This window comes from Anolis carolinensis, chromosome 4 (assembly GCF_035594765.1).
Source record: "Anolis carolinensis isolate JA03-04 chromosome 4, rAnoCar3.1.pri, whole genome shotgun sequence".
Lineage (NCBI taxonomy): Eukaryota > Metazoa > Chordata > Lepidosauria > Squamata > Dactyloidae > Anolis > Anolis carolinensis.
Genome location: NC_085844.1, coordinates 87166229 through 87190896, shown reverse-complemented (window position 1 = coordinate 87190896; position 24668 = coordinate 87166229). Strand labels below are relative to the sequence as shown.

Below are 24668 nucleotides of genomic sequence, written 5' to 3'. Positions count from 1 at the left end.
ACACCAACAGGGGGTACATTCGAGGTGCCCCCGTTAAAACGTGGTGGCGCTGCGGCTCCGCCATCGCCCACCGCCACCTCTACCTCATTTTTCCATAGCAGAATACCTGTGCATGCACAGAAGGTCCCATCGCCTATTTTGGGTGATGGGACCCTTCCATGCATGCGCAGTGGGTCCCTCACTTGCGCGGCACGGGTAAGGCACTCAAGCCGCTCGTCCGCATGAGTGAGGGACCCACTGCACATGCGCGTGGGGCTGCTCGCGCAGTGACGTAAGGCATGCTCTCACGTCACCCGGAAGGCGGGCCCAGGAGAGCGTGCGGCCTCTGGTTTGTGTGTGTGTGTGTGGGGGGGGGGGGGGGTTGGGCACCAAAATGGGGGGGGGCGCCAAGTAGTAGGTTCACCTACTACTTGGAATTACCTCGGGTCGGTTCTGCATGGGACCCTAGGCTGAGGAAAGGATAGGGCTATGGGATATATAGTTTGGCAAGAGGGGTTAGTAAGGGGAGGGGATCTAGGAGTAGATCATGGGGGTATGTGTGTAAGCCCCCCCTAGACCTGCTGGTCAAATATGGGGAGTCAGTAGAAGGCAAGAAAACAGCAAGTTTCTATATTAATAGAAATGGCATGCATGGGAACTGGGTCAAGATCAGGTTTACCTAAGGGTAAATCAAATCACTGGCAGAGGCTCCCATGGGAAAAAGTGCCCTTCTCGAGTCCACAGGGGCTCGAGTGGGGTCTGCGGTGTGTGGATGTATCGTGGGGTGGATGTCAAAGAGGGAACCATTGTTGGGGGCTCTCCAGTGGGGCTAGGGGCTGTAGCACAGAGGAGAAACTGGAATGCAGAGTGGGTTGCACAAGAATCAGAGTGGCAGGGTAAGAACTGGATGCAATCAAGATAAAGTTAATCTCCTTATTCAGGGATAAATATTGGGAGTATGTGTGTGTGTGTGTGGGGGGGGGGGGAGGTTCAGGAACTTCCTGGGCCCTGATGGCTGCTGTTGGATACCTTCCATCCTTGCAATTCATCCCGATGGCAGACTCCAGCAGCATTAACTCAAAGAACACCTTGCTGCAGCATAATGCTGGTCAACTTTAATATTTAAAATAAAAGGGGGGGGCATCTTCCGCCTTCAATAAAATAGTTGTTTCTGCTTTAAACTGGATTATATGAGTCCGCACTGCCAGATAATCTGGGATAAACAGAAAACCTGGGATCAGATCCTGGGATATAGGGCCTGTCTGGAAGGGCTCTCAGGCAGTAGATTTTTGAGGGTGGGTTTTTATTTGGCTTAGGCTGACTGTGTATCTGCATTGTAGAATTAATACAGTTTAATACCTCTTTAATTGCCATGGCTCAATGCTATGGATTAATAGAATTTCAAGTCTGATGAGGCCCCAGAATTCTTTGCCAGAGAAGGGTGAAGACTTGTAAAACTACAACTTCCAGGATTTCATAGCATTGACAGCTCAAGTGGTGTCAAACAGCATTAATTTTACAGTGCAGATGCATGCTGAGTTGCCATTAGGTCTCATAAGAACAAATACAACAATGATTTAATTTGGAATCCACAGTTTTTTGGGTACTGAAGCCTATGTATATTGTCAGATCACATATGTGTCCATGTACACATGTCCCATTAGGATGAGTTAAAAGTGAGATCAAAAATGGGATTACTTGATGTTGGCAATTTTGGAAGTGGGAGAAAATTACGGCGCCCTGGTGACTTGGTGACCATGAAGAAAGTAGCCCCAGGGCTTTTGGTTGTCCATGCCTAGTTTAAAACTACTTACTGGTTCAATGGGAATAGAAGATCAGGTTCAAGATCATCCTTACTTTTGGGAATTGTTCAAATATAAGTTTTCAAAAAAAGTATGATTAGACTTTACTAAGGAGGGGAGAGGGGAAAGCAGCAAACACCTCTCAGATGATACAGGGAACGTGTGACACATAGGTTTCCTAATATAATTGTTTTAGGATGATGTCAACTTTCATGAGTTTTATTTGTAAGGGTCATAAATCATAATGAGCTAGAGTGGCGATTTATGCATCTTCCCCAACATTTACCCAAAAACTGCATGCACTGATTTATTAATGAATCTTTTTCTCAAAATGACAAAATGAAAGCTGCTATGTGTATGTGTGTATGCTTGTACAGTGGAATCCCTACTTAAGAGTGCCCAACTTAAGACCATTATCTCTGTGACTTCACAAGGACCCACTTTCTGTGAAGTGACAAAGACTAATGTAGATTTTATCCCTGAGACTGTAAATATCAAATAGTTTTCATACTTGTTCTGTTATGAATGTTGAGACAATTTCTGTTCAAAAATTTAACTATTAAAAATTACTATTGTGACTTACCTGAGCTAATTATTTTTTTTAAAGTCTATCCACATATTTTTCAAACATTAAGGTAGGTAAAGGTTTTCCCCTGACATTAAGTCCAGTCGTGATCGACTCTGGGGGTTGGTGCTCATTTCCATTTCTAAGTCGAAGAGCCGGCATTGTCCGTAGATACCTCCAAATTCATGTGGCTGGCATGACTGCATGGAGCACCGTTACCTTCCCGCCGGAGCGGTACCTATTGATCTACTCACATTTGCATGTTTTCGAACTGCTAGGTTGGCAGGAGCTGGGGCTAACAGTGGGCGCTCATTACTATCCATATTTGAGTCTCTCAGGTCTCTTCTGCATAGCTGTATAAAATCCACACAGAACTGGTTTATATGGCAGTGTGGACTGATAAGCCAGTTCAAAGAAAATATTGTGGATTATCTACTTTGATATTCTGGGTTATACGGCTGTGTGGAAGGACCCTCATTTGACTGCAGCAGTTGTAAGCGGCTAGCTAGCTAGCTAGCTAGCTAGATGGTAGGTGGTTGGGTAAATGGATGAACTGAAGGATGGATAAATAAATTGCAAGTCTGAAGCCAAATGATTACTGGTTCATTTGACTGAAAATAAAATCCATCAATTAAAAAAACAATGAATCTACTAGGATCCTCACTCTATTAGATGAAGATTGGCTTTTTAAAAAAAATGGTTATTGCTGAAGTAATTTCCTTTTAAAAAGCTGTTATCTCATTTTCTGAGTTAGGATTTTGCTACATATCTAGAGCACTTCCTTCCGCTTTGTGAAAGTATTTAGCATCTAGAACTTGATCACCAGGATGTGTAGTTGAGATCATTTCCCTCCGGAGATGCACACAGAGTCATATGTGTATGTTTTTTGTTTTATGTGTCACTTGTTTCAGTTGCTATGGGTAGAAATAATTTTGGAAATGAATGTTAGGAAATAAGCTAAAATTTAATTCAAACAAGATGGAGATGCTGTGAGTTCAGAATGTGATAACTTAAACTTGAGGCAAGCAAACTTCAAGCATATGAAATCTGTTTGGTTTTCTACTAGGACTGCAAGAATCAGCTAACAGAGAAAACACCCATTTAGAAATGAAGAATTCTGAACCCAGAGATTTGTTCCAAATTACAAGAAATCCTGGCAACTGTAGTGCAGAGTGCTCCCTGCACCAACTTTTCTTGGAGGACATGTCAGTGAATTGACTTTCCTGAATGCCCCCAGATGTAGAAATTCAACCTTTAAATAGATTTTATGGCTATTTTTAACATCAACTTTTTTTTGGAAGATGCATGGGATTTCTTTTGCTGTTGGACATTTTTTATTCCACCTGGCTTTTTTATGTATAAATATAAAATATGGCATTATAGATCTCCCTTCATTGGATGTATCTACCATCTATCTAATCCTGCACTAACCAAAGGTCTTGTTTCCAATAAGCTGGACCATATACCCTCTAAATAAGTACACAGTTTTATATTGGTATGCTCATAGAATCATAGAGTTGGAAGAGACCTCATGGACCATCCAGTCCAACCCACTACCAAGAAGCAGGAAAACTGCATTCAAAGCTCTCAGCCTAAGGCAAGGGCAAACCTACTCAGAATAAACCTTGTAAAAAACACAAACAAATAAAAAACAAACCCACAGTCCCAAACACTATAATAGGGTAAGAGTTGGCTTGCAAACCCACAAAAACAAGTAAGTTTCCTGAGGAAAATACATTTATTATAAGGTCAGAACCCCAATAACTATGTTTCAATTACACCAATAATCAGTTCCACAGCTTAGCAAAAATATTTTCCATAAAGGCCAAGAAAGTGGCAGAAGCATGTGCACTTATACATGATGGAATTGGCCAGAAGAAGATAGTGGCACTGCTGTCCAGATGTCTAAGAAAATTGAAATCATCCTACAGAACAGCTCTACTAACATACAGAATACATATTAGACTTACTACTCTGTTTAATAAATCTTACTCAATCACATTTGTCCATTAAATGTTTTAAACTTCTCATTACTAAATAGACTTGAAGAAGAAGACAATAATTCCCATGTCTTTAGATACGGTAAATCTCTCACTAGGTGAGAGTGGTAGAATGCCTCCAAAGTTAGGGTTAGCCCTCTACAATTTTCATATAAACTTACATTAAAAACACATTTTCTTGATTAACTAGAAATGCCTTTTTAATTTGTCAAAAAGGACTTAAACTGCTTATGAAAGATTACAGACAATCTTTAATCTATATTCAGAGCTCTTAAAAATACCGTATTTCTTCTATTCTATGATGCACCCTTCCCTCCCCCCATTATAAATATCTCTAAAAACAGGATGCATCTTAGAATCACATTTGAAACATGTTTTTTTCACAATCCATGGTGTCTCAGAATCAAAGAAATATGGTATTATGATACACCTTTGCTTCTATTTCAGGTTGTTTGTAAGATATATGGAAGTTGAAACAAGTTTGGGAATAGCCACACAAAATACAATTTTTGAAATATTAATACAAGCTAAACAAGTCTCATAAAAAGATTTGACAGACTACTTTAAATAAACTAATAAGCCACTGTGACATGACTGTTTACTAACCAAGCAAACACAGGACCTATTTGAAAAGGACATATTGTACTTTGATTAACCATGTACAATACTCATGACATCCTGACAACACTGCTGTAATGCTCTCTCTATGTGCCTCCCTTTGTAGACAGTTCAGAGGCATCAACTGATGCACAACTCAACCTCCCAAGTGTTGGGTGCACAGCGGTCATACTGCAAACTATCAGCAGCTGTACATTTCTGGGCCCATTGTAAAGTTTTAGCCATAAATCATTAGGACAGTTCTGACATGGTTATGGCTATCTTCATGAGCTCTGCAACCTTGTCACACAGCCACCGGGATCCCTCCACGTCATCAGAATCGCCCCGCATTGCCCGGCTCTTGTGAAAGTTGATCTCAAGGGGGTCTCGTAGACCGTGGGGCTTCCCCCATTGCTTTTAATGGCAACACAAGAAGCCTCTTGTGTTGTCATGGGAGCAGCATGTGCCAGTTCCACCCTACACCCATGGAGCCCATCAGCATTGTTTGATGGGAGCTGGTGGGCTCCATGGATGACCTCGGCTAAACTGGCATATGCTGCCAAATTAAGCCCTTTCTGATGAGGTCGCATGTCAGTTACTAAGGGCATCCATGGGCTCTATTGATGGTTTAATAGGTGGGTACCTGCAAAGGAAATGTACCTGGGCAGTAATTGGCTGTACATCTGTAGCTGGGAACAGACAACAGCTGCTTCCCTCCCTTCCAGATCTTCAGTAAGAAGGCAAGCAATTGGGAAAATAGATGGTTTCTTTTTGCTCCTGGCTTCTCCCATAGACTGTCCAGGCACCTTGTACCCTCCTTCAGTGATGATATGACTTCCCTTATGGCTAGGTCACTCAGTTGCCAAGGAAGCATAGGCAAACTGATGAAGAAGCACAACCTACAAACTATCTACAGACCCACAAAGAAAATCCAACAAATGCTATGGTCAGCGAAAGACAAGAGGGATCCTCTCTCCTCTGCAGGAGTCTACCGGATACCATGCAGCTGTGGACAAGTCTACATAGGGACCACCAAACGTAGCACCCAAACATGAAAGGCACTGCAGACTCACTCATCTAGAGAAATCAGCCATAGCAGAGCACTTGATGAACCAACCTGGACACAGTATATTATTTGAGAACACAGAAATGCTTGACCACTCCAACAACTATCATGTCAGACTACACAGAGAAGCCATTGAAATCCACAAGCATGTGGACAACTTCAACAGAAAGGAGGAAACCATGAAAATGAACAAAATCTGGCTGCCAGTATTAAAAAACTCAAAAATCAGAACAGTAGATGGGAAGCAACACTCTGAGGGCAGAGGAGCCCCAAGCACAGCTAATGACTCTGAACAAAGGATGCCCCCCAGGCAAGAGACAAACCTTTCCAATGCTAATTAGGGTGATTAATTGCAACATTAATGCTGGCTTCCACTGACAAAGGACTCTTGTCACACTCTGGACTCTCCACAGATATATATTTACCTTCCTTGCCTAGTTTATCCGTGTCTCACAACCTCGGAGGATGCCTCCCATAGATGTGGGCGAAACGTCAGGAGAGAATACTTCTGGAACATGGCCACACAGCTCGAAAGACATACAACAACCCTTCTTGTGCAATTGTTTGAAAAAAAAACATTTTTGTTGTGTGCCTTCAAGTTACTTCTAATTTATAGCAGGTCAAAGGCAAATATATCATGTTTTCTTTTTCTTGCCCAAATTTTTTCAGAGAGGTTTGCCATTTCCTTTCACTGAGGCTGTGAGTATTTGAACTGCCCAGTGACACCAAGTAGTTTTCATGGCTGTGAACTCTTTACCTCTTGGAGTCCTAGTTTAACATTCAAACCTCAACACCATGGTGGTTCTCTTAAAAGGACATACACATATGTAATACTATGTTGTGTTGATGTCTATTCCTGACTATTTGCATAGTGGAGCCAAAGTTCAGGTTTGGAGTTGTAGGCATTTCAGGAAGAAGGAGAAGAGGAGGAAGAGGAGGACATCATGTAGCACCACAATCAAGTAACACAAGTAGTGATATGGGACAGATTTTTTTTAGTCACAAAATATTGCATGCAATTTGTTACTAAGCATATGTAAATATTTTCAGGCCTTGGTCTTAAATGTACAATAAAGACCAACAAAATACCTACTTTTGATGGAAATAAAAATGCTAGAATAGGCTTGTTGAGGTGGAAAAACACAACTGCTTGCATTTTGGACTGTACTTAGGGGTGTGCCTATGACTTATGTTTGCATTTCATCAGCATTTTCCACTCTGTCTATATGATTATCCATTCTGAGCTTCAACTGTTCCTTGTTGTTCTTCCTGGATTTCCATTTGCAGTGACCTTTGAGTGCCTTTCTTTGTTGTTCTGCCACCTGAAGGAATGGGTCTTAGCATCAGTCCTCATCTGCTTGCATTGGCTTAAGAGGATTTATGGGTGATATTACTGCGATCTGAAAATGACAAAACATTTTAGTAAATTGGAGCTGAAGGGAGCGGGAACATCCTTGAATAGGAGAGACGGAACAACATTTTTCCTTTCACCTCAACTCCCTCCATGCCAGTTGGTTTCTTCTTTCGTAGTGCTTAATTTCCAGATAATCAGTTTCCAGGAAGTATTAGTAACCCTCTGAGAATCATGGATAATTATAGGGCCGTTGTATATGTGTTCTGTGAACTACTTTTCTCAATATCATAGTCAATGAAGACTCTTTAACAACCACAGGGACTCTTACCTTATTACATGGGGTTCTCTCCATGCTTCAAAGCATAGAATGGCAATTGTCATCAAGAACAGATATTATTAATGTACCTATAATATGAAATGCGATGGTGAGACTATATGGACCTGGTCAGATATGCTGCCAGAACAAAAGTATCTTGTTGAGTCCCGATGGCAGTCACACAGGGGGCTTAGGGACCTGTCAGCCTATGCCCTGCTCCATCATGGTTTCCTCCCACCTCATCACATAGGGAAAGCCTTCTTTTTGGTGGTTTAACCCTATGGAAAGATGCCGCTGTTATCCACTGCCATTTTTTTTTTTAGCAGTGACAATGGGAGTTTCAACTTCAGCCACAAAGCCGCCCTGGAAGTAGTTCTCCGGGGTGTGATGGGAGCCATCGGGCTTCATGGCTGAAGCTGTAAATTCCCATCACTGCTGCTGAAAAAAGGTAAGTGTAAAGAGGTCATGTATTGCTGCATTGTGGGTCCCTATCCCAGTGACCTCCTTAAGACCACATGACTAGTCCAGCTAGTTTCTGGCAGAAGTGGGATTAGGACTCACAAGTTTACAAGGAATCCAGTGCTCATGCTAGGTAGGGATAAAGTTGAGGGTGCAACTGGGATGGGGGCTCAACTCTCTGGTGTAGAAGACACTCACAAAGTAGTAAATGGGAATGAAGCCTACAGTAACCTTTCTACTAGTTCCACCCTGGGTTTTTTTTCTCTCTCTCTGCCATGTTGAAGCAAGGATGAGAAACTTGTGGTATTCCAGTTGTGATTAGATTCCAATCCCCAATATTTCTCATAATTCACTATGCTGGCTGGGTTAATGGGAATTTTATTCCAACAATGTCAAGATGACCACACGTTCTTCATCTCTGTAAGAGTATGAAAAACCAACACAAGGTTGCATTTATCAATCTATATATATAAATGAGTGATGGCATCACAGCGACCAACAAAACAACAAAACTACAGGCCCCCCAACCTCGAAATTTGACAACACAATCCATCATCCATGCCTCTAGGTTGATACAACAAAAAGAAAAGAAAAATAAAGTCCTAATTAGAGGGAAATGAATAATTGTTTTTATCCAATTGCTGCCAGTTAGAGGACTAATCCCTGCCCACTTGGTCTCCTAGCAACCAACTCAGCCCAGGGGACAGGCAGACTTAGGCCTCTCTTAGGCCTCTTCCACAGATTATCTAATTTGCACTTGATTATATGGCAGTGTAGACTCAAGGCCCTTCCACACAGCTATATAACCCATTTATAATGGACTTAATGTCAGGGGAAAACCTTTACCCTTTACCTTAACTACCACTAATTCCTCAATAGTTTATTTCCCATACCACCATACTTCACCACAGCAACGCGTGGCCTGGCACAGCTAGTCTTTCTATATATAGCATGTAATATAAATTGCTATAGGTAAAGGTAAAGGTTTGAATCTGGGATCTCCCGGGGTTTGAATCTGGGACCTTTTGGTCTCCAGCTCAGTGCTTTAACGTACTTTGCCACCGGGGCTCCTTTTATAAATTGCTATAGCATATGTTATAATGGAGAGCTCTAGTAATTTTGAAATAGTCCTCAGGTAGTTTGCCATCCAAGCAGTTTAGACCAGTGTAGCTTTGCAGAAATACTTCATAATATGTATGCAGACAGTGATCCTTTCCTCTGAAAATTTGGTGCACATCTGAAATCATCATGTCCTTTTGTTATCAGGCAAAACTCTTTGTACTCCAACAGGCTTTAAAACTCCAATTTCTTTTGTTAAAATGGGCTAGGAGATACTGTGTTACTTTAAACTGAACTGTTCAAAAACATTCAACTGTTTTTAATTGTGTTTTCCCTTTCTGTTGGGTTTTATTATTTTAGTTGGAAGTATGAAATGTTTTGATACTGTGAATAGTTTAATTTTATTTTAATGTTCACTTTTCATGCTTTAAGCTTTTTCTAATTGTATGCCAATGGTTCCCCATTTTCAGAAAAGGTGGAATACAAATTACAATAACAACAGCAATTTATATATATATATATATATATATATATATATATATATATATATAATTGGTAGTTTAAGGATGCGCAGACGTTACTTCAATTGGGATGGTTTAATCTAATTACGAAGACTCAATCCCGACGCTGGCACCAATTGCGCTGGTGCTAAAGCCAATTGGGAAGACTCAAGCCAATTGTAATGGTGTCAAAGCAAATTGTAAATGCTGTTTCCACTGCTGAGGGGATTTTTGAATCTTTTAATCCCTCTAGATTATATATATATCACCTTTATATGAGGGGAAGGATTGCAGGGGGTGATCTTTATTTCAAGATCCCAGCCTCTGTTTCTGTAGTTAGGGATTTCTGTGTTGTTGTTCCCTTTCTGAGGTAACTGTGACTATTACTCTTCCCCAATTAGGTGATTTATTAAGGTAACTGCCACCAACGTGAGGCTTTTGAATTATCACCGATGAAATTTGGCTCCACAGATGCAGATGAGATGAAATGAGTCAGTTGTTAACAAAGAACAACAAGTTTATTGCGTACAGAGCTTATGGTTGCAGGTTGATTGATTTACGTATGGAACTTTAGATAAACAAGTGGTTTAATAACTCTTATAACCACCGCACCAGTAGTCTCTGGTGTAATTCCACTCTCACTCTCCTACTGATGATATAAATTGTAGTGAACTCTAACCTCAGCTGAGCTCCTTAGTGAACAATGTCCCAACTACAATAAAAGCCTTTAATTTGATCTACTATCGATCAAATTCCTGATCACTAGTCCTTCCCAACTAGAGATCTTGACTAGGCTCCCTTTAGTCTGCCTTGACTAAAGATTTTTGGCCAGGCCTGTCTCTTCAGCCCTTCTTGACTCCAGCCACGCACTCCTGGCTTCTTTTAAAACTCCCACTTTTTTCTTTTCTTGGCTCTGCCCACCTCTCCCTCTGGTGAGCTAGCCAGCTCCGTCTCCTTGGTAACAGCACTACTGTGGATTGAAACAAGATGGCTTCTGTTTCAGCTACTGTGTCAACTAAACACAAATACATACTCCAACAGTTAAAATCAAACACAAAATCAAACTTCTCCACAAAGGAATTCTCACCCAAGGAGTTCTAGGGCCTTACCAAACTACAAGCTTCAGCTTGCCATGAAATGTTGCTATGGCAGTGAAAGTGGAATCACAGTGCTATAATTCTGTACTGTTACATGATGCAATTCAAACTGCATTATATGCCAGTGTAGGACCAGCCAAAGTAGTGGTAAATGCAGCAGTAAGTCACACAACTTTCAGGGGCACTTGAACATTTTGGAAGAGCCCTTATTCAGTTGTAACCTCAACAAAACATCACATGGCACTCAGTGGCTTAACAAATGAATGATGACAGAAGCCAACTGGATTCTATTTTTAAACTGAAAATTATTTAAAACACTTGATGCACTTCAGAATCTGAATCTGATAGTAGCTCTTGGTTTTTTACCAAATATATGCAGGAATATATTTGGGAATATATGCGGGAATTAAACTCTTTAATGTTGGTCCTTTGACTTTTGGATATCTTACAGAACTATCTAGATGTGTAGTTAGGCTTGAGGCTTTGGGGCTGTAGGCTATAAATATGTTTTCCAGGGTTCTGAATCTATTTTTAAATGGGTGCATGCACAAATGCATTAGTGTGTGCTAATGTTCTGCAGATGCACCAAACACCTGTCAACACTTCTGGAGTGATTAGCAACATCAATTCCTCTTCTGAATGAAGAAAGAGTCATTGCTATAGTTAACTGTGTTGGTTCTCCCATTGGCTGCCAGTTACTAAAAAAAAGAAAAGAAAAAAGAAGTCCTTTTGGCATGTCAAGCAGTCTGCAAATGAAGGATATTCAAAAACTTGAGTAAACACTATTTACTCCCAATTACATTTTAATTGTTTATGTATTGGTTCATTTCATATTTTAATCACAATGTTAATTTTTGTTCATCTTTTGACAACTGTCAGCCATTTGAGCCCTCTTCTTTGGGCAAAAAAGTGAAGCATAAATCAATCAAAGAAATAAATAACCCAAGCCCTGGCTTAAAATCAGAGAACCTTATTTTGTACTCATATGCATCCTGTAATCACTGAGCACTGTTTTACCAAAGCAGTTAATCTTTACCATTGACTCTCTTGTGGTTTTAGACACCAGCTTCCAGAATCCTTTAACTCTGGATTTGCAGGTTGGAAATTTCTGGAAGCTGGAGTTCAAAACAACTGGACAACTAAAGCTAGAAAGAGATTGAACTAAAGATTTAATAATATACGTAGGTTTGTGTGCAAATGTGTGCTCAATAATAGGATTAAGATCTGGGTTCACTTGGCAAGGATAGCACAGCTGTCTTGATGCCTCAAATATTAGACCTGTTTCTGGGTATATTTGACCTGCTGAATTCAAAAATGGCACCAGATTCTTCTTATCAGCTCTAGGTTTTGAGATACAGAGCAAATGCCATATACCAGTTTTTATCTGCTTGCATATAGAAAATTATGATAACCATATCTCAGAAACTAGAGCGTATGTGATCTCTCCAATGCAATTTTCTGAATCAGTGCCCCAAATAGTCCAAGGAACAAGCCTAAAAATGAAGATACCATTTTTTTTAGGTTGGGCTGTGTTATTTTGATTCCATTTGAAAACCGCTTTAAAAAAATTCCACCCACAGCAGTTTCCTAAAAGTGATTAATTTTATCTGAACTGTTGCTGAGCTACTTCTTCTGCTGTTATGAACAAGGCAAATGTGCCTGTATTGTCTTCATCACAGAATACTGAGTGTGTAGAGCCTTGATAGTGAGTGCAGGGATTTTTAATCCCGATAAAGGATAAGAGACACCAATGGCTTGGAAAAACAAACTGAAGGCTTTATTATAGGAATCGTATTCTAAAATAGGAAAGTTACACAAGGTGCTAGTCTAAATGAGCTTGAATCTAAGGAAGAGCTGAGAGAGGGCTTTGACCCCTTTGCATTTTACGAGTTGCTCAAATACGGATCGAATGGCCATTTTGTATGCTCCTTAAAAATTTACTAGTGAAATGTAGGATATGTGTGGCTGAACAACATTAGATTGTGGTCAAGATGGCAAAAGTTTTGAAGGAGGAAGAGCACACAAACTAGGAGAGGCTGCAGCAGTTTGCTTTTGACTGAGATGACTGGGAAGGGCGAGATCCCACCCTTCCTCTTCTATTCCCTCTTGTTAATTGGATGGAAATTACTTTGCAGCAATGGAAGAAAGCTGAAGACAAAGAGGGATAGTAGGGGGAGGAGAGAAAAGCAGTTGAAAAACCGGGACAGAGGATTGATTGGGATTGTTGCTGCCAAGTTGGCATTGACAGTGTATGCTTTTGGAAGCCTGTAGAAGGGCTCCCACACACTGTTTAACATTTAAAACTCTGTTTTTTTATTCTTCAAAAATAGAAATGGATTTCCAGCCACATCTCTTCTACATATATTCTACATATGTCAACTTGATATAGACACAGGGTCTACTCCCATCCCAATTTGCACTTCCAAGAATTTGCAGCACTTTATCAGTCACCTCGTGTTTACAATATTTATATGGTGCACCTTACCCAGTCTACTTTTACAACCTCTCCATTTTAATCCATATTTTATCAGTTTTTGTCATTTGTTTTTATTGGGTAATGTTTAAATATTTTTATAATAGTGCATGTCTCTTGTCTATTGTTGTGTTTTATATTGCTATTGTTTTTATTCGGGCTTGGCCCCATGTAAGCCACCCTGAGTCCCCTTTGGGGAGATAGAAGCAGGGTATAAAAATAAAGTTATTATTATTATTATTATTATTATTTTATTATGACACAGCAAACTAGATAGATATGCTGGATTTCGTATCACAAAATCACAAGTCGAATGCTTCCCAAGTGTCTAGGACTGTGTGATGTATTTTTGGATGATGCGTGCAGATCCCAGTAGGGTGGCCTTTTGCAGTTGGCAGATCTTGATTTTGTCAATGTCTATTGTTTCCAAATGCCGGCTGAGATCTTTTGGCATGGCACCCAATGTGCCAATCACCTGCACTGGTTTCTGCCAGAGTCTTTGAAATTCAATCTTGAGGTCCTGATAGCGGCTGAGTTTTTCCTGTTGTTTGTTGATTCAGAAGTCCCACAGTATCTTTGCGTGCTCATTCTCCAATACTTTTGCAGGTTTGTGATCCCACCAGTTCTTTACTGCTGGGAGGTGGTACTTGAGGCATAAGTTCCAATGAATCATTTGGGCCACATAGTTGTGCCTCTGTTTGTAGTCTGTGCGATTTTCTTACAGCAGCTGAGGATATGATCAATGGTTTCGTTGGTTTCCTTGCACAGTCTGCACTTTGGGTCATCAGCTGATTTTTCGATCTTGGCCTTAATTGCATTTGTTCTGATGGCTTGCTCCTGGGTTGCAAGGATCAGGCCTTCTGTCTCCTTCTTCAGTGTCCCATTTGTGAGCCAGAGCCACAAATTATTATTATTATTTATTTATTTATTTATTTATTTATTTAGAAATTTGTGCAACTTCCTTAGGTGCTCATACAAAATACAAGATGATAGTGGGCATCCTTGGTCTGCTCTTGAGTTCCTTATTCCTGTAGCAGCATCAGTGCAGAAAAGTATTCCCCCACCCACTTCAGTTTCCAATTGAGATGGATACAAGCAAGTAAAAATAGCTCATCATGAAGTGCATATAAACACTTTGTATCATCTTGCCAATGTTGATATTTATTTATTTCCAACATTTGTATAATTCCTTTTGGAGCAGAGCTCTTCTAAGGCAGCCTAGCATAAACAATGTAAAAATATGAAATAAAGCTGGAACAAGCAGAATAAAAACACAAAACTGAAACCAGTTGTGTGAGGCAGGGCGCTGATTCGGAGAAAACCATGAAAAATGAAACACGGCCGTGTAACATCAGGACATCAGGACATCAGAGAAAGCCTATTGCCTCAAACCAAAGTTCCCTTCAATCTATCATTCTATTCCTCCAGTGACCAAACAGTGACCTCAGAGACGCATAACGCAAGCAGGTTGCGAGTGGAGAAGCACCCTCTGTTCATGTTTCCCAGCAACTGGCATTTAGAGATATACTGTGCCTCTGATAAAAGCATACTGTAATTATGCAACAAATTGCATAACTGCCATTGCTTTTACTGAAGGCAGTATACCTCCCAGAAATGCAAACCACCAAATTAGGTAAAAGCAGAACATACCCCCCAGCATTTCTCAAATGAAAACTGAGACACAGCAGAATGTGGTAAGGATGGCAAATCTTATTAATGAGGAAAAACCACACAAGCTGGGAAAATCTGGAGCAGATTGCTTATGCCTCATCCTACTGGATAAAGCAACATTTTTGTTGCCTTCTCATAGAAGTTGGAAGAAACCTCACTGGCCATCCAGTGCAACCCCTAGCAAGAAGCAGGAAAATCTCATTCAAATCACCCCTGACAGATGGCCATCCAGCCTCTGCTTAAAAGCCTCCAAAGAAGGAGCCTCCACCACCGAGGCAGAGAGTTCCACTGCCTCTCTTCTTTTAAATTCCAACTCAGTTTGCAACACTTAAGGACAAAGAGGGTGAATAGAAGGAGTAGAGAAAAACTAGCACATTTTAAAAATAGTTGAAAGAATGGGATGATAGCCTTTCCTATGTTGTGTTCTTCCTCATTAATAATTTTAGGCAACTTGATCAATGTTTTGATGTTGCTTGGCCACAGTTATCTTCTTCGAAAGAGTGTATAATAGAAATGGTGGTATGCTGGCAAGAAGAAAGTACTATGGAAGATGTACAGACACATGTTACTTGCTGGTGTGTGTGTGTATTTGTGTGAAATCTGAAGTTGTTAAGAATAAATTCTGTCTGTCAAGGACTAAGGTCTGTGGCATTTGGTAGTTTCCATGCCTATAGTGAAGTCAATTCAAAAGAATCCAAAATTTAAAGGACCTATCCAAGGTCCTTTAAATAGACCCTGTGCCTTGGATCACTCATTTAAAGTTCAGACTAAAATCTGGAGTGGATTCATCAGCCCACTGACAGGGAAGCCATAGATGTGTTTGCTGCCAATACATTAAAATTTGCAAAAGCAGTGTCAAAAAAGATAATGTCTCCTGTGCTCGCTCGCTCTCTCTCTCTCTCTCTCTCTCTCTCTCTCTCTCTCTCTCTCTCTCTCTCTTTCTTGTCCTAAAGGGCAATAAAATTCTAGCACAGCCCTGTGAAAATTTACATTGCATGAGACATAGGGAGCCCATGACAGTATGCTGAGAGATCCAGAGAGTTCCTCAAATAAGCCTGTGTGGCATAGTCGATTCTCCTAATTCACAAACACACCTTCATATGCCAGAAAGGTTGAACAATTAGTGCCATAAAATCCAAAGGACATGGAGTCCATTGCAAACAGCTGCATGAGATTATTCTTGGGGTTACAGTCAAAGAAAACATCCTTCTCCCTTTTTACGCCATCGGCAGCTAAGCCAACCAATATACGAGGTGGCTGTTGTTTGTAAATCAAGCCCATTCAGAAACGTATTGCAATTGTCCTGTTTTTGTCTCTGGAAAAACACGTTGGATCACAATGTGTTGAATACCATCAAGGAATGAGTCAAAGGACATGCTTAATCTGTCTGGGATAAAATGCTTCCTGTTTGCGATTTCATGGTTTTGCCTAGGTAATCCACATCTAAACATTTGCCAGATCCCAGGATAAAATCATTTCACTGGAATTGCTTTCTAGTATGTGAAAGTTGTTGTTACACATCATATCCCAGAATTATTTCTTATTTTCCCAATGTGCTAAATGTCTGAAGCCACATTGGAATCAATGTGACCAAGACCAGTTTACTTAGTCAGTTGAAGTACGTGATAAAGATCATCACTGCAGCTTGTGACTATATGTCTGTCTGAAACATACTGTATAAGTCTTTGGGAGGTACTCTTGCAGAATTAACTGGTTTCTTGCATGTATAAAATTAGGGTGTCAGAGTAAATAATATCATAGACTTCTCTCTGAAATGTTAGCTTTCTGTTACATATAGCCCCCCCCCCCCCGGTCCACCTTTCATGGACAGAATTCAGACATGTAAATCCCCTCTGGTGTCTGAAGTGGTACATTCTAGAATCCCCTCCCTCTTATTACTAGATAATAGAAATTTGATTAACCATTTAGTAGAACTGACCAATACATGCAACAGAATCAAATAAGGCAGTTTTCTCTTCTGCCTGAAGGCTATGCCCACTAGCAAGCTGACTTAATATACTTCTAATATTAGAACTAGGCTAGGGATGAATTTGGAAAGAGAAGACCGGAGAGGGGCATCTTTTGACACAGACTTCTGCATAATCAATTTAATGATAAATGTGGACTTCCAATTCCAGTTTTTATCCAAACTAGCAACTGGTTTGGCTCAAAATAAGTGGTTAGACCAAGGAAGCGCAGATGGGTAGCAGTCCAAATGATGGAGTGGCTTAATTCCCCAGACTTCTCCCTAAACATCCTTACTTGTGTATATACTTTAACTTTGGGGTTTTTTTTGAAAGATATCAGATGTTTGGTAGGAATCAGTTTTGTGTGAAACCTTGGTGAGATAAGGTTGAGTAAGACTGTATAACACCTGTCAATTCATGTCTAATTGTAAAGATTGCCTACTAATAATCCACTACTATCAAATACTTGACTGGGGTACTGACATAATCCAAGATACTTTACAGATGTTTGCCTGGGACATTAGATGTCCAAAGACACCTAGTTCCCATCTGAGGATCACATTGGGATATAATCCGTTTATATCAGTATGCATCCCATAGTTTTTAGGACTGGAAGCATACTGTATTGAGATGGGATGCATACTCTCCTCATCACACCTGATTGTTATGATTCTTAAGATTTGAAAATATTGTGCTTTGACTCATCACACCATGGAAGGCCGACTCCTCCCAATTCATTCAAAACACCCCCTACACCATGACCTTTTAAAAAGTATAGTTGCTGATGGGATGCATACAGATTTTCCTATCACACACAAAAACAGCACTTCAGCAACAGAAGAGTCTGTAGTATTTCAAAAAACGTGATTAGAAATCCGTCTGCAAATAATTCATTTTTACAACGCTTTGTAGACAGATTCCGATGGAATAATGATGGGATGGGGCCAATGTCACGTGATGGAACTCCTTTGAAATCATTCTCAAACACTCTCAGAAACAGTGTTTCCTAATGTGATAAAGTCCTAGTTATAAAAAAATCAAAGTCTGTCTTTCTGTCATGCTCTGTGATGTTACTGGATGGGCCCTTTGTGGTCTCCCTGGTTTGGGTGTTGCCAGATGAAGGGCCCCTGGTGGCACAGTGTGTTAAAATGCTGAGCTGCTGAACTTGCGGACCAAAAGGTCCCAGGTTCAAATCCTGGGAGTGGAATGAGCGCCCGCTGTTAGCCCTAGCTCCTGCCAACCTAGCAGTTCGAAAACATGCAAATGTGAGTAGATCAATAGGTACTGCTCCGACAGGAAGGTAACGGCACTCCATGCAGTCATGCCGGCCACATGACCTTGGAGATGTCTATGGACAAAGCCGGCTCTTTGGCTTAGAAATGGAGATGAGCACCAACCCCCAGAGTCGGTCACGACTGGACTTAACATCAGGGGAAAACCTTTACCTACCTTATGAGGAAGAGGAAGGAAGGAAGTTGGGAGAAGAAAGAAAAGGAGGGAAGAAAAGGAAGGGAGTAAGGAAGAGAGGATAGGGGAAAAGGTATGAGAGGAGGGTAAGAGAAAGAAGGGAAAGTAGGGGGCAGCAGTAACTCTGGTACCGAAACAATGGCTGGTACATACATTAGTAAAAAATATGTATGGAAATGTGGGTGGGGATGATAGTTTCCCTTCAACCTTGACACAAGGCTTAAGAATGAGTCTTTCTCCCCACGAATCTTTCAACTAGAATTGCTTTCTCTCACCTATGACACAAGAGAAGCTGGTTCTATTTGTGAAAAGGGAAGGAAAGTATGCTCCTCATCTACCTGGATCTGACAAGCTGTAGAGTGGAAGATGTAGAGCTCATTTCTGCCTGACTTTTCCTCTATCAAGGTATCATAAACCAGTCGAGCCTTCTGACTTCATTTCCCTGCAAAACATTAAGGCGGATGACACATTCAAAGGAAAAAAAATATGTATTCCCTCCCTGCAATTGCCATATACTCTTAAAGTGTTTCTAATCAAGACATTTTACTAGCATATACACTGAGTATGACTCACACTGATGATTTCCTGAAACAAACTGGCATTTGGTGGCATTGGATGATAATGTTTATCTGAAAACAGTCACTCATTTGTCCTCCTGCTACCCTTTTTGAATGTATCCTGTTAGCATGTGGATGAAATGGCAAGATACAGATTTCTCCCTGCCTCTCTGTTATCTTTTAATCACTTGTTTTTCTCTCTCTTTCTTCTTTAAATGGTCCAATCTAATGCAGTCTATTCTTTGATTCTGCCAAATTCTATGAAATAGCATCTTGTCGCTTCCAGGTCAATGGAGCCATGAATCCACTCCAGGATAGTAGTTTCAATTTTAAAAGAGCCATTCAAGGTGCTGAATCTTACCATTCCTATGGGTCCAATATTTTGAATACTTCTAAAGGAATTGACTTTAAACATGGAGTTAATGTATTGTCCCATTCACCTGGAATCCACCAGGTTTACTGCACCTATGAAGTGAAAGCATTTTGGTATGTGCAACTGATAAAGGCACATTCACAACTTTGGACCTTATCACATTGGGAGATAATCAGTTTATATCTGTATACACCCCATATTTGTTTTAGGACTGGATGCATACTGTATTGAGACGGGATGCATACTCTCCTCATCACACCTGATTATTACGATTCTGATGTTTTGAAAATACTGTGCTTTGACTCAACACACCACCCAATCCATTCAAAACACTCCCTATATCATTCTATGCAACCTTTTAAAAAGTATAGTTGCTGATGGGATGCATACAGATTTTCCTATCACACACAAAAACAGCACTTCAGCAACAGAAGAGTCCATAATATTTCAAAAAATGATTAGAATTCCGTCTGCAAATAATCTAGTTCTATGACGCTTTATAGACAGATTCCAATGGAATAATCATGGGATTATGCAAATGCCATTTGATGGGACTCATTTGAAATCGTTCTCAGTCTCAGAAACGGAGTATTTCCCAATGCGATAAGGTCCTCCATATCCATGACTGGTTCTGGATCTCTGGGGTAATATGGGTTTGCCAAATCCTCTGGAAAGAGAGTAGACACTGTGCTTGGTGATGCTTAGCATCACAGCCAGCAAATATTTGTGTGGGAAATACTGTATATGATTTATGACCTCATCAGACGGGACAAATTTGGCAGCATATGCCAGTACCTCTTCACTTTTGCCACAGAGTCCGCCGGCTCCCATCCCATGATGTATGTCTACTACTGGTGGGGCTCTGTGGCAGAAGTGACAAGGAACCGACATACGCCATCATGGAGGCAACATAGGATGTTTTCCGTGTTGCATTAGCAGCAATGGGGAAGCAGGGTGGTGGACAATTCCACCCATGGGATGGAGTAAGAGGGAAGCCTGGGGCACGAGGTGACAGATTCCTCATGCTGGGCCATGGCGAATCCAGTGGCTAATGTAATAAGGTCCCTAGAGGAGTACTGTAGAGCCATATTTTCCCAGTGCCAGTCCTTTCATACTCACCCCACATGCTAAATTTCATTGAAGGTTCTGGCTGATCACTTTGGCTCCAGGTAGGTATTTTTAGCTCATCTCACCTGCGCTCCAAATTCAGAGAAATGTGATGGGGAATTTTCTACCTGTCCTGCAGTGAGGGTCTCATTGACACTGGGAGAATTGGCTGGGGTGGTGGTTTTAATTCAGACTTCAGTTATAAGTGATTAAGGCAGGAAGCAGATATCAGCAGGCATCCATTTTAGGACTTTTTGATGGAAATGTTTTATTTGACTTGCACTAGGATTAACATGGGGCCCATTTGTGGGAAGCAGAATAAAATTTTTGGTTCCAGCCTAGAGTGACGTTACAGGTTGTGGGGCTTTGGGGAGGCTTGTCCAGGGAGGAATTTCCTAGTTAGAATGAATGAATGGCCAATACCAGCCAGTAGACATACATGAAGGTTTTGGATCTCAGATGCTCATCCATGTTCAAAGGATAGAAAAAATTCTGGACTCTACTGCATTCCATATTTATGAGACCTCACTACAATTGAGGAGGTTTAAATGGTTTTAATAAACAGGCCCCAGTTTAACCTATAATTTGTGTCTAGGATCTTTATTTCCAGGTGAGAAGGAAACCAAGATTTCTTTGTGCTATTAAAGACTGCTTGTGTGAAAGGGATTCCTCATCCTGTTCTATAAGCAAGCAGAGCTTTGCATCTGTTTTAATCCTATTTGAACTTGCTGTCTGGAAACAATCTATTCACTGCTTGTTTACCATAGTTATTGGCAATTGATTCCACATAAAGTTGGTTGCAGCAACTAGAGTAGAATGAATCATATTTATATAAATGTTGACTTATCATCTGGGAATTGAATCAATGGTTCCACTGTAACTGGGACTAACAACTGAATTTAGATTCCTCTCCCATCTTTCCACTTGACACTTTTCTAATGCCAGGAATACACATTATTATTCAGTTTGTTTTGGAATTTCTAAGTATCGTTGCCTGAGGCATAAGGTAATCTTATGAGCATCTTGTAGTATTTTTCCAGTGCTCAATGATGCAGCCTTTTATTCTCAAGGGAAAAATCTTTTCCCTCTTGTTGGCTTATTTATAATTGTGTGAAGTGTCCTAAGGAGATGAGTGTACAGTACCTCAATTTCAGGGCTCTGTGGATTAGGGGATTCTGGGTGTAATTTCTCCAAGCTCTAGGCCCAATGCCATTACTGATGAGTATCCCTCCTATCTCTACCATTTTGTGAATACAGATTTTATCTTTTTTTTTTTTTTTTAAAAAAACACCTTTCTGGGTTCTGTGCTCCCACACTGTAGTCTTATTTAAAATGAACAAGGATCTATCTCAGCACTCTGTCATACCCACAGAACTGTGGAATCTTTCACAACCTGGATACTTCAATGTGTTGGAATTTAACCACACACTGCTCAAGCTTAGACATAATCCTTTTCTATCAAGAAATGTAGTTCTTATATTTTTTAATAAACCTTTCAAATTTTAAAGGACTGAACTCTGCATCTTTTCCTCCTTAGCTGAAGAATTCTTTTATAGCCACAACACTACACTTTCTGCTTGCTGTGAGCTAACTGCTCAGTTAAGTATTCTGTTTTGTATTTTTAAATACTCTGCTATTTTGGAGATTTTCCTAATACGATGCACATTCCCTAAAGTCTTAATTATGGTTACTAGATCATGCACAGTCCAAGCACTGAAATTTCAGTCAAAGCCTGAGATTATGGGATTGATTTTTATGAAGCAATGTTATGGGTGGGCGATAGTGATGCCAATACGACATATTAAGCATCAACCAAAGTTGCTCAGAACATGCTATTTATAGAAGAACTATAAAGAGATAATATCTTCTCTGGTTGGAAGCGGGGAGGGAAACCAAAGAGTTTATAGCAGGTACCCCAATGCAGCCTGAAGCACAAACACACACAGATTTTTTTTTAAAAGAGAGATGTTGACTATATGTAGGAGGTGATTGAGAGGAAATAAGTTCCTGCCCTCACCACAGTATACTACATCTCAAGCTGGCCAGAAAGGGTGGATAAAACACTGATAAATGTAAAACTGGATGCAGAAGTGGGAATTGTTATGGGATTTTATAAGGTGTAATCTTTAGAAACAGAATAGCTCAACATTTGCCAGAACCATTGACTCATCTGCATGAGCCCAACATCTGTATTAGGCAGACTTTTAAGATGGGGCGGGAGGAGGGAGGTGGAATGTATGTTGCAATAGCCTGCATTGTAGCCTTCTTTATAATAAGTATTTTTAAATTAGTTGGATTTATTTCTGGAGAAATAAGCATGGGATTCCCTTGCTCTTCCAATAGGTTGGGGCTGTTTTCCACATTCATTAGAACTGCTAGGACAAAGAAAGAGATGATGTCTGGGTTGCCCTACATTTTTTGAAAAAATATAACATCATCAAGTGATTACTGTTTTTGTAAGAAATATAAATTCTAATGTGTTATCATATCAGGATTTTTTTTAAAAAAAACATCAAAATACATGAGCATAAGGGCACAAGGGTCTACAGTACCTTCTCTAGGTCTGTTCTTTAGCATGGAGGCATTCACATTTCACTTGTCACACATAATGTCCATGTGACTCATGGCTGTTCTCATGAATCCCTCCCAAGTATACCTTCTCACAATGTTGAACAGTTGACTCATAGGAGGATGATTCCGCCTCCTCCTCCTCCTCCACCACCACCACCACCACCACCTCCTCCACCACCTCCTCCTCTTCCTTCTCCATCACCACCTCCTCACATCCCTGAATTCCTTTCAGCTTACAGCTTCATCTGTCTCTAGACCTAATATGCTGGCAAGTTATTTTTTAAAATTTACAACACTTACAAGTTCATCAATATTCTGCAACAGCTTAGCAGCATCTAGTTAGCAAACGTCTGAGTTAACAAGATTTATCCCTCTTCCCAATATTCCCGGATCTCCCAAACATCAAAAACGTGAAAAATCACCAGAAAGTCACCCAGTCTTTCCCTATTATTCATCAAACCAGAAACCAGAAATGACATCATGTCACATCCAAATCAGCAGACAGGTTTCCATGGCAAAACTCATCCCCATCTTCAGTGAAACCACCCACTCCCGAAGTAGTTGATCTACTACACAAAGGCACTAATAGTGATGATAGGTTGATAATCAAATCCTTTATTTAGATGAAGTTAGTTAATTGATTAACTAACTGGCAAGCATAACCAGAGTGAATGAAGTGGCATTCTAAACATGCTTACAAGAGGTAATGCCCCAAGAAGAGCAGAGGGACTTGCTCCTAAGTAGACATGCATAGGATCACACAGTAAAAATATTCTTTTTGTGAATAGCTCTTCAAATAGATGAAAGAGTCCTTTGACCTTCCAGATGTTTTGAACTATAATATTCATAATACATTAGTATTGACCATTCTGGCTAGGGGTTCTTAGATCTGAAGTCTAAAATACCCAGAAGGCCAAAGTTTCTTTACCCACAACCAGGCATGTAGCCGGGGGGGGGGGAGGATTGAGGGGCTTCAGCCCCCCCCCCCCAAATTCTCAGGGTGGTCTGCGAGAAGGCCTTACATTTATTATTTAAACTGTTATGTTTATTCCTATCATGATCTGATCACCATGCTCAATATATCCCATATGCATGGGGGTATTGCGATAATGATACAAAAGGTTTGCTAAGGTAGATCCTCTCTCATTCGGACTCCCCCCCCCAAACCAAAATCCAGGCCCCCCCCTCCCCCCCCCCCCCCGAATCAAGATCCTGGCTACGGGCCTGCCCACAACCTAACTCATGGGGTAGAAAAGCAGATGGAGATGTATGCAGTATATGAACATTTTTCCTTGTTTTGACAAATTTTATGTTGTGTCCAAGAAGGCCAAATATGGAGACAGAAATCAGAACATTACAGGATGCATCCTTATCTGCAATTGGGGAATGTGGTCTGAATGTTCTCATCATTTTTCTCCCCCACCCCTCTAGCCCCCTTTAAGCCTCAATTTGTTTCTCGAGGGTTTACATAATGGCAAGGACATCTCACTTTAGACCACAGCAGGGATTTGGACTAAAACCAGGTACAAATATATAAACTAGGACCACATGTGAAAGTCATTTGATTACATGTAATGATAAACACACACAAAACAGCAGAGGGACTCAGGAGCTTTCTGAGCTATTGGGAAGACATCTGCCAGCACAGTTTTTAACCATAAATATTTCTCTTTTATATACTGCTATTT

At 40.5% G+C, this 24668-nt stretch overlaps 1 long non-coding RNA gene across 1 annotated transcript; it reads right to left on the bottom strand.

The window, feature by feature from the left end:
• Positions 1 to 3467: 3467 nt before the first annotated feature.
• LOC134298994 (uncharacterized) lies at positions 3468 to 23438 on the bottom strand. Its single transcript, XR_010006149.1, has 3 exons — positions 23281 to 23438; positions 18711 to 18814; positions 3468 to 7409 (listed from the first exon to the last, which is right to left on the bottom strand). It is a non-coding gene; the product is annotated as an uncharacterized LOC134298994 (long non-coding RNA).
• Positions 23439 to 24668: the final 1230 nt, after the last annotated feature.